Source organism: Cheilinus undulatus, linkage group 20 (genome assembly GCF_018320785.1).
Source record: "Cheilinus undulatus linkage group 20, ASM1832078v1, whole genome shotgun sequence".
Lineage (NCBI taxonomy): Eukaryota > Metazoa > Chordata > Actinopteri > Labriformes > Labridae > Cheilinus > Cheilinus undulatus.
The window spans coordinates 14805552-14814729 of record NC_054884.1 but is presented as its reverse complement, the minus strand read 5'-3'; positions in this window follow the sequence as shown (position 1 = coordinate 14814729).

The following is a 9178-nucleotide window of genomic DNA, read 5'->3' as shown; positions in this document are numbered from 1 at the left end:
GAAAGACAAGTGTCATTAGCGCTCCATTTAGAGCAGCAGATGGCCGATAGCACTGACCCTTGCTGTGTTTCTGCTCACAGGAGAGCTGATGTGGGTGGAAGCTGTCCAGCAGGGGAGCATTTAGCTTCAGAAGGTGTTTTGGATATGTTTATACACACATGTGTGTGTTTTTCTGCATTGCTCTGTTGTATGTGTGTTTAGGAAGAAGGTCATGCTCTATAACATCTGGCCACATGTGTCTTCCATTAGTTCTTTGACTCCTTTAGCAGCTGTGTGCACCGCTGGGAGCACATTAGCCAGGCCTTACCTGAGCTCTTTCCTGTGATAGCCTTTAGTGAAAAAAATACAAGCACATCATCTCTGCACGGCGAGCTTTCCTGGTGTGAGAACAGCAAGGCCTACAATCCATATTTCCTTGCCAACTTACAACACCACTGGGAGCCTGGAACAATCATTGTTTCAGAGAAATCCCAGATCAGGTCGAGTATTTTTAGTTTGGAGGGATGGGAGCGCTGACAAGTTGGAGCCAATTCCAGGAAAATTACTGCAGTTTTCTGGGGGCTTCACTTTATCAGAGTTTGGATAATGCATAGTACAGATCATGCACTTAATGGATATGTAGAAATATTTGGAGGAAAGACTAACAGGAGTTTAAGCATCAAAGAGAAGTAAAGAATTTAAAAGCATCAGGTGATTTTCTGTCTGCACTCAAAACCCTACATTACACAGATGGCTCAGAGTCCTTGACTCAATGTTATTTTGTCTTTTTATCTCTAATCAGGACTAAAGAAAGAGGGAGAGCAAGAGAGTAAGCACTTAATAGACTTCCAGCTCTCCCACTCATAAAAGCACCCTGACTCCCAGCGAGGCCAACCGCTCAATCAGATCAGCAAAAACCAGCCAGTGGTGCTTCATTATTGTGAGGAGGTTCATGCTGCTGCCTTGAAGTTTTCAAAGGGAGGTGAAATTACGTTGAGAGCGTAGGAAGCAATGTTTCTTTTTTTTAAAGTAACCACCCCCTGTCGTAATTAGAGTCTAAACATCTTCTGCAGAGTGGGTGTGTGCATGCAGGATTTTGTGCATATGATAATGTGTGAAGATGGGGATGCTCTTGATTTTGTGTTTGTATAGGAGGTAAATATAGCATTCTGTATACTGTAAATCCTTATGGTGTAATTTTAGCTGCAGGTTGCTTAGGACAGTATTTGTACCCTTTACAGAATGAATGTAATAGTAGCCATTGGTTTGTTGACCGCTTTTTGGAGACTCAGGTTTCCCTTTTGGCCACCATGTTGGTTTTAAAGAAGCAGAAGAAACTGTATTTAGATATAAGGGAGACGCACTAAAGCAGTGTTACTCAACCCTGCTCAACCAAAGAGCCAAATTGTTAAAAAATACCTATGCAGGACCCACAATCTAAGAGGTGAAGCAAAAGCAGCTTGAATTGCAATAAGTTAAAGGTGGCAAAAATGGTCAAAAAGCAACAAAAATGGGTGAAAAGAGATGAGAATGGGGAGGAAAAGTGGAAAAGGCACAGAGACTAGCAAAACATGGGTGAGAAGTGGCTAAAAAATGAGTTGTAAGTGACATGAAATGGTCCAAATGTGGCTAAAAAATGAGCGAAAAGTGACTAAAATGGGTAAAAGGCAGTGGAGTGGCAATAATGGGCAAAAACATGAAACATGTGGTATTTAGTAGCAAAAGGTAGCTGAAATGGGTAAAAAGTGGTGAAAAGGGCAAAAATGGGATATAGAGGCAAAAAGAAGTGGCAAAAAAAGAGGAAGCAAGTGGTATTTAATGACAACAGGTAGCTTAAATGGGTGAAATTGGGAGAAAAAATGGTGAAAAGGGGCAAAAATGGGATACAAATGGCAACAAGAAGTGGCTCAAATTGGCAAAAACTAGGAAAAAAAGTGCTGTTTAATTACAACACATAGCTTAAATGGGTGAAAATTGAGAGAAAACACGGTGAAAAGGGGTAAAAATTGGATACAAGTGGCAAAAATGGGTAAAAAGATTCCATAAAATTGTCAAAATGGGTAAAAAAGTGGGAAAATGTGGTATGTAATGGCAAAAGGTTGCTTGAATGGGTGAAAAGTGGCAAAAAATGTGAAAAAAGGGTAAAAAAGTTTCCCTTTTTTAAGGTTTTCTGGGGAATAATGTTTAAAATTAAGACATAAAAGAGCCACAAAAAGTCACAAAAGAGCCACACGTTGAGTGTCACTGTTCAAAGATCCTGAATGCTTATGAAAATGTCATATTTCAGTTTTTTTATTTTCAATAAATGAGCAAAAGATTTTAAAAGTCTGTTGTCCAATTTGTCATGATGGAGTACTGAGTGTAGGTTGTTGAGAATAAAAATTTTTTCTTCAACTGCAGCGTCAGGCTGCAACATAACGAAACTGAAAAAGTGAGAGGGTCTGAGACATTTCTGAAGGCACTGTGATTAAAACAGCCACAAATGTTGTGGCCCAAACTTAAAAGGGGCCTGAGACATGCTCCCCTAGAAGTCTATGTTTATAAGGCAGTTATAAGCACTACCTTCAGGCCAACATCCATACAAATGCAGATTTAAAATGCCAATAAATTTCTATACAGAAAAATACCATCCTACCTAAAAGGAAGTCAAATATAATTTTCTATACCCAATTGTTCTCAAGGTGTCTAAATCTTATTCAAATGAACTTACTGATAATCAGTAATTTTTACTTCTAAAGTGTAGAAACATTCTGTGGCTTACTCTCGTTGTGGAAGATAACAATGATTGTTTTCTGGACATTTAGTCACATTTAGCAGTCTTCCCTATGATTGTGGTTGTGTGTACTGAACCCAAATGAGAGAATGAAGGCCCAGGAGACATTGCAAATGATCGTTACCACTATATTATTTTGAAAGAGTATTTTATTTCTTGTGAGCTCTAATCATCAAAATGAAAACAAGTCTACTGTAGAATGTTTCATTTTGTTTGAGATGAATCTAAAATATAGTGAATGTAATTTTCTGGATTCTATTTTTTTTTTAGATGCGCCCACATATGAGATCAGAAAAGCTGATTCTGATTTTAAGTCTCAATTTTTTCTTAAAACAGTTGTCTTTAACAGGAAAATAAATCTTCTGTAATGTTTTATACTTTAAGATGAGGTCTAATGGGGAGTGACTCTATTTTGGAGGCAGCCTCAAGTGGCCACTCGCAGAACTGCAGTTTTTAGCCCTTCCTCAGCTCCCAGAGGCTGCAGTTGTTTATTGCCCTCTCTTAGTTTCCCAGCTGCATGACATTTCTGCAGTTTTTCCAGCATCTCACAATAAACGTCTTACATAACTTCAATTTTTTTTGTCACGAAGATTGTATTTGTCTAAAGTTTTCAACAGAGGGTACGATATTTGTCTTTAGGGCTTCATAACACTGCACAATCTGGAATGTGGACAAAGGCGTTTCAAAATTGAAATACCAGAGAAAAGCAGCAAAGAAAGCCACAGAAGCAGCCACATGTTTTACTTGAAGTGTAACTTTTTCTAGTGTCCCTCTATCAGGGTCCCTGAGAAAATCACACAACTAGTTAGTGTCTGGTTCTCCCTCATTCGTCATGTCTTTTTGGCCTGAAGGGGCTCCCGTAATCACTCTGATGACTCTCAGGAAGATTTGAGAAGCAGAAAATGGGAAATAAATTACTTTCTCTAAGGGGAAATGGCTTCATTTGTAATGTATAGTACAAAAGGGAGATTTTTTTAAAGCTTGAGAGCAATCAGAGCAGGCTGTAGTCCTGCAGTAATTACTGCTTCACTGTGAGCGAGGCCTGAGCTTTTGTCTTGCGCTGGAAGCAGGCCAGCTGCTCTACTTTTACACACTGAATTACAGACGCACAAAAAGTCGGCTCATGTTTCTGTGTTGTGAGGGTTTGATCGGAGGCGTACAGAGAGTTCATTTAACCCTGAACAGAATGGATTTTCACCTAAAGATATACATTACATCTTCTATGGCATAAAATAAAACAGGCCTTGAGACTGATGCACATTTGAACATGTTGAAATCCACAGAGGAGGAATATGGTACTAGAGAGTTTATGAATTTGGGGACTCTGTTAGCTGTCTGTCTGCTTATATTTGTGGATCAAAGACAAACAGTAAGTTTAGCAGATTACAGAGTGTGGCCGCTGTAATCAGCCCTAAGCAACCATGAATCCATGTTTATTTACTTTGTATCCCCCTAAAGAGTCATTGCTAATATTTTTCTTTTAATCCCTGCTTTATTTTCAAATCAAAGATTGGCCTCTTATCATTTTGGATTAGTTTATCTTCTTATCTGGGGATGCCAACACCCTTTTCATCTAGATAATAAAATCATAATATTCAGGAAAGATAAGTAGATCTGTTCATGGACCTCAGCTCGGTGTTTAACACCATCATCCTCCACCACAAGCTCACCCTGCTCAGACTCCTCAAATTCCACCTGTCAGTGGATCTGCAGCTTCTTAGCTGACTGGAGGCAGCAGGTCAGGCCCAGGAGCATCACATCCAGCACCCAAATCTTCAACACTGGTGCCCCCTAGTGGTGTGTACTCTACTCACTGCTCTTCCCCCTCTACACCAATGACTACACCTCAGGGGCCTCCTCTGTGGAACTCCTGAAGTTTGTAGACGACACCATCAACGGTCTCATCGGTGACTGTGATGAGTCTGGTGTGGTGTGGAGCTGAACCTGCTCAAGACTGTGGACATGACAGCGGACTCCCATGGACTTTGCAACAGTACCAAAATTGAGTTGTTGGAGTTGTCTTTGTTGTTATTATTATTGTCTCATGTAACCAACTTTTGCCTCTTTAAATCAGTTTTTCCTCTTATAACCAATTTTTAAAAACTCTTTATAATCCCATTTCACCACCTTTTCTGCCCAATTCTGTCACTTTTAAGCAAATCTCGCTCCCTTTTGCCTGTTATTGACTCTGTTGACCCCCACTATTAATCACTTGAATTAATATTTATGCCCATTTTAACCATATTTTGCTGTTTGTTATGCCCATTTATGAAACTTTAAACCCGTTTTGCCTCTATTAACCTATTTTTGCTACTTTCTGCCTATTTTTTGTCCAGGTTAACCAATTTTGCCACTTAAAACACATTTATATCTCTTTTAACCCATTTTTAACTAACTTTAATTTTCATTTCCCCACCTTTCCTCTTCTATTTTACCCTTTGTACCCATTTAAACTAGTTTCTTCCTCTTCTAAACCATCTTTTTCCACTTCAAAATCTTATTTTACTGTAACTTTTTAGCATTTTTTGCCACTTTCTGCTTATAATTGTCTCTGCTGATCCCCACTATAAATCACTTTTCACCTCTATTTATGCTCACTTTACCCATTTTAACCACATTTCGCTGTTACACCCATTTTTACCACTTGAAACCCCTTTTTGCCATTTCCAACCTATTTTCACCACTTTCTGCATATTGCTCGTCTCTATTTACCCATTTTGCAACTTTCAACCCATTTCTGCCTTTTAAAAAACCCAATGAAACTACTTTTTAATCCATTTTGTATTCCACTTTTATATATTCAAATTTTACCATATTTTCTGCCCATTTCTGCCACTTTCTTAGCATTTCTTGCCATTTAAACATTTCCCACCCTTTCTGCCTGCATTTCCCACTTTTAACCTATCTTTGCGTCTTTCCATCTATTGTTGTCTCTGTTAATCCATTTTGCCTTAATAAACCACCTTTCAACACATTTAATGCTATTTTTGCCTATTTAACCATATTTCATTGTCTTTGATTCCTGTTTTGCCACTTTTACACCATTTTTGCCACTTTAAACCTCTTAGCAACATTTTTTCCATTGCTTTTTTCCTCTGTTAACCCATTTTGTCTCTTAAAACCCATTTTCACCACTTTTAACCCATTTCTGCTACTATTAGAGTCCCATTTCACCACCTTTTGCGCCCATTGTTGCCACTCATAACACATTTTCATTCTGTTTTAAGAATAAAGTTCACATTTTAAGAAGGCTATATATCACGACATAAATATATTTTTTGAATTATTGACTATGATAGTTACTCAGGTTAGATAGAAATAAAATATGGATGTTAAAGTTACAATAGATCATGATTTTCCTGACATCCATAGGCCCCAGAAACCTCTCCCCTCAATTCCTTCTGATGGGTATCCTTGCTTTGAAAATTTTACACTCCTGATAAGGAATATTATTGCCTTATTTCTCCAAAAAACATTTTATAATTACATTATTCACTGGTCATATTCCAGAGATAGTTTACAGTACACATTTTATCTACAACCCAGTTATGTTAAGAGATTTGATTTTATATCAAATGAAAGCATTGTACCACAGGGAGGGTAATTATATAAAAATAAAAGAACCAAACCTAACAAATTTGCTTGTGAAAGTCTGATAGTTTCACAGGGACTCTTCCAAGGGAGTAGGGATAAAATAATACAAAGTGAAGACCACCAAGTTATTTACAAAGTAACTGGGGGAAATGTTTCATGTGCTATCTGGATTTTGTTCTTCTTTGGATATAGGGTAAGTGAGGAAATACTTTTAAATTTGATGAAAGTGAAATTAAAAAGAGCTTTATCAAAGCTATTACATTGGGGTTTGGAGACCTCTAGTGACAAAATCTGTAAAAAGCTCTTGATAAACCTGCTTTACTTCATAAAACTCTACCATGTATGGACAGATCTCTAGCCAGCAGCTACTTTTTCTTTCAACACACTGATAACTGGAAGAAAATTATTTAAAAGTTCTTTGGGATCTTTACCAATTTTATGCCTAAATAAGTTAGAGATTCTAAAGATTAGCATTATTTAACAGAAGTATTTCACATTTTCTCAGATTAAGACAGAAACATCAGAGAATGTAGATAATACAGACAGAACCACTCAATTTTATTATGTATTATGCTTTTTCATATTGAATTTATGTCATGAAATTCTTTTGTGCCTTAATGAAAAGATGTATGTACTGTACTGTCCTTTTATGTAGTGTATTTTTTAAATTATTTTATTAGGGTCAGAGCACCGACCTCCTCGGTACGAGAGCCCTATTGTATCTGAAGGAATCCTTATCTTTTAAAGATTTTTATCAGGACCTCGATTCAAGAGTACCTTGATGCAGACAGCAGCGAAAGGACAAAAAAAATGGAATTAAATGCCCCCCCAAAAAAGAACAGATTTTTAAGCTTTTTTTAAATTAAAACTTCAGACATGCATTTATGATCCAGGATATCTGATCTCATGAAAAACAAGGACTTCCTTCTGAAATTGCAGGGTTCCATTCCACTTAAAGACCCTATAAAGTGAAAATAAATCTGTATGTAGGTTTGTTGTATGACAGCTCACTGAGTTGTGAACCTCCAGGTCAAATTTCAACCGAATAAAACATCTCTAAGTTTGTAAAATTAAGCTTCAAAATCATAAAAAAATGAGGCAGTAAAACCTGCTCCAGGATGGTGTGGGGGTGTCTGTTGAATGAGCTGAAGCCTCGCCCACTGTACTGAGATGAACTGCTCTGTGATTTTAGATTGTAGTGTTAGAGGGATGGGGTCATTCCCACTATTGGCCCCTCCCACATGAAACCAAGCCAGTAAAGAGGTGAAAAACTTTCTAACAGTCTAAATGCAGAATTCAGTCACATGTAAATCTCAGTGTTTTCACATGTTTACAGCAACGACATTCCAACATTTCTAGAGTGTTGAGACACAAATTATGGATTTCACTTTACAGGGTCTGTAAGGACCGCCAGCAGGTGTCAATGGGTTCGCGAGACATTTGGACTTTTTTAAATAATCAGTTTTAATATTTACCAACTTAGGTGTTTAAAATCCCAAGTTCTACAAATTTATCACAATCTATCTATAATTATTCCTAACTCCCATGATACTTTGCCTCAAATGTGGGCGCAACTTCCGGTCCTTTCTGTCTAAATGGGATTTTGCATACAAACGAGATGCTAAACAAGATTTTTAGACCAATTTAAAAAATTAAAATATTTAAACTTGGTCTGTTACATCTCAAAGAGGGTGATAATATTTTTTTGCCCTTTACTAGAGAGGACAAAGTGAAAAAGATACCTCAGATAACCTAGACAAGCATATTTAGCTAACTTTATCAGCTTTGTATCAGTATAGTAGGCCTAATAGATGATCATGAGTTGGGACACCACCTTCAGATAAGATGAAAAGCCCAGTCAAAGCTTTAACTTTCTTCTATTTAGTTTGTGGGGCTCTCTCTTATGTGGGGGTGACATTGATATTACTATCCATGACTCAAGTTGTCAACTCTTCAGTTTGGTAAATGTCAGATTTTCTATTAGGAATGAATGATAAATAAATATTGAAAGACACAAATCTCCAATGCATTTAGACAGTGAAAAGCTTGTTTAAAACACTGTTGTTAAAGACATATATTTAACTTTGTCATTTATTATTACCACAAATGGAGCAACAGGTTCTGTGCATTACAGAAAATACATATTTTTAACTCTCAGCTTATAATAACTTCAGCAAGATGTTTGATTTAACAAAGTGAAGCAGTATTTACTACAGAGAATATTTCTTTCTTTCAACTGCTGTTGATGCTAAATCCCTTTAGAAAGCCCTGGGATGAATTGTGTATTTGCTTCTATTGTTACTGTACTGGACAGTTCACCCACAGTCATAGCTAACCCCAGGAACATTAATCACTCTTTCTGGTCCAGTAAACATCCGCCTTCTCAGGAACTTCCTGAAGGCTGAAGCCTCACGTAGCCAGAGGCCACGTCAGGACCGTCCGCCATTATATAAGTCTATACTTATATGCAAAATATAGTACCTCTACAGCGTCAGTCTAATAAAGTTGCCCTCTAAACAAGTGTTGCTGAAACTTTCTGTTCCCTTCATGTTTTTTTCTGTTCTTACAGATGCTGTGTCTCACATAAGTGGTCTGCAAGGTGGGCCATTTTGAGATCTGCAGCCCACAGCCAGACTGTCTTGGAATGTGATGCCACCATAATTAACTTCACCACCTACAAAGTCAGTATTTGAATAGAATTTTTATTTGAGCTTCTCACTTAAAGGGAATTTGTAGGAAAATAAAGAAACTTCAGTCTTCTAGTCATGTAAAGTTTTGACTGTTTTATAAACTTTACATGAAATGTTTTGACAGTCATGGGGTCTTTTATTT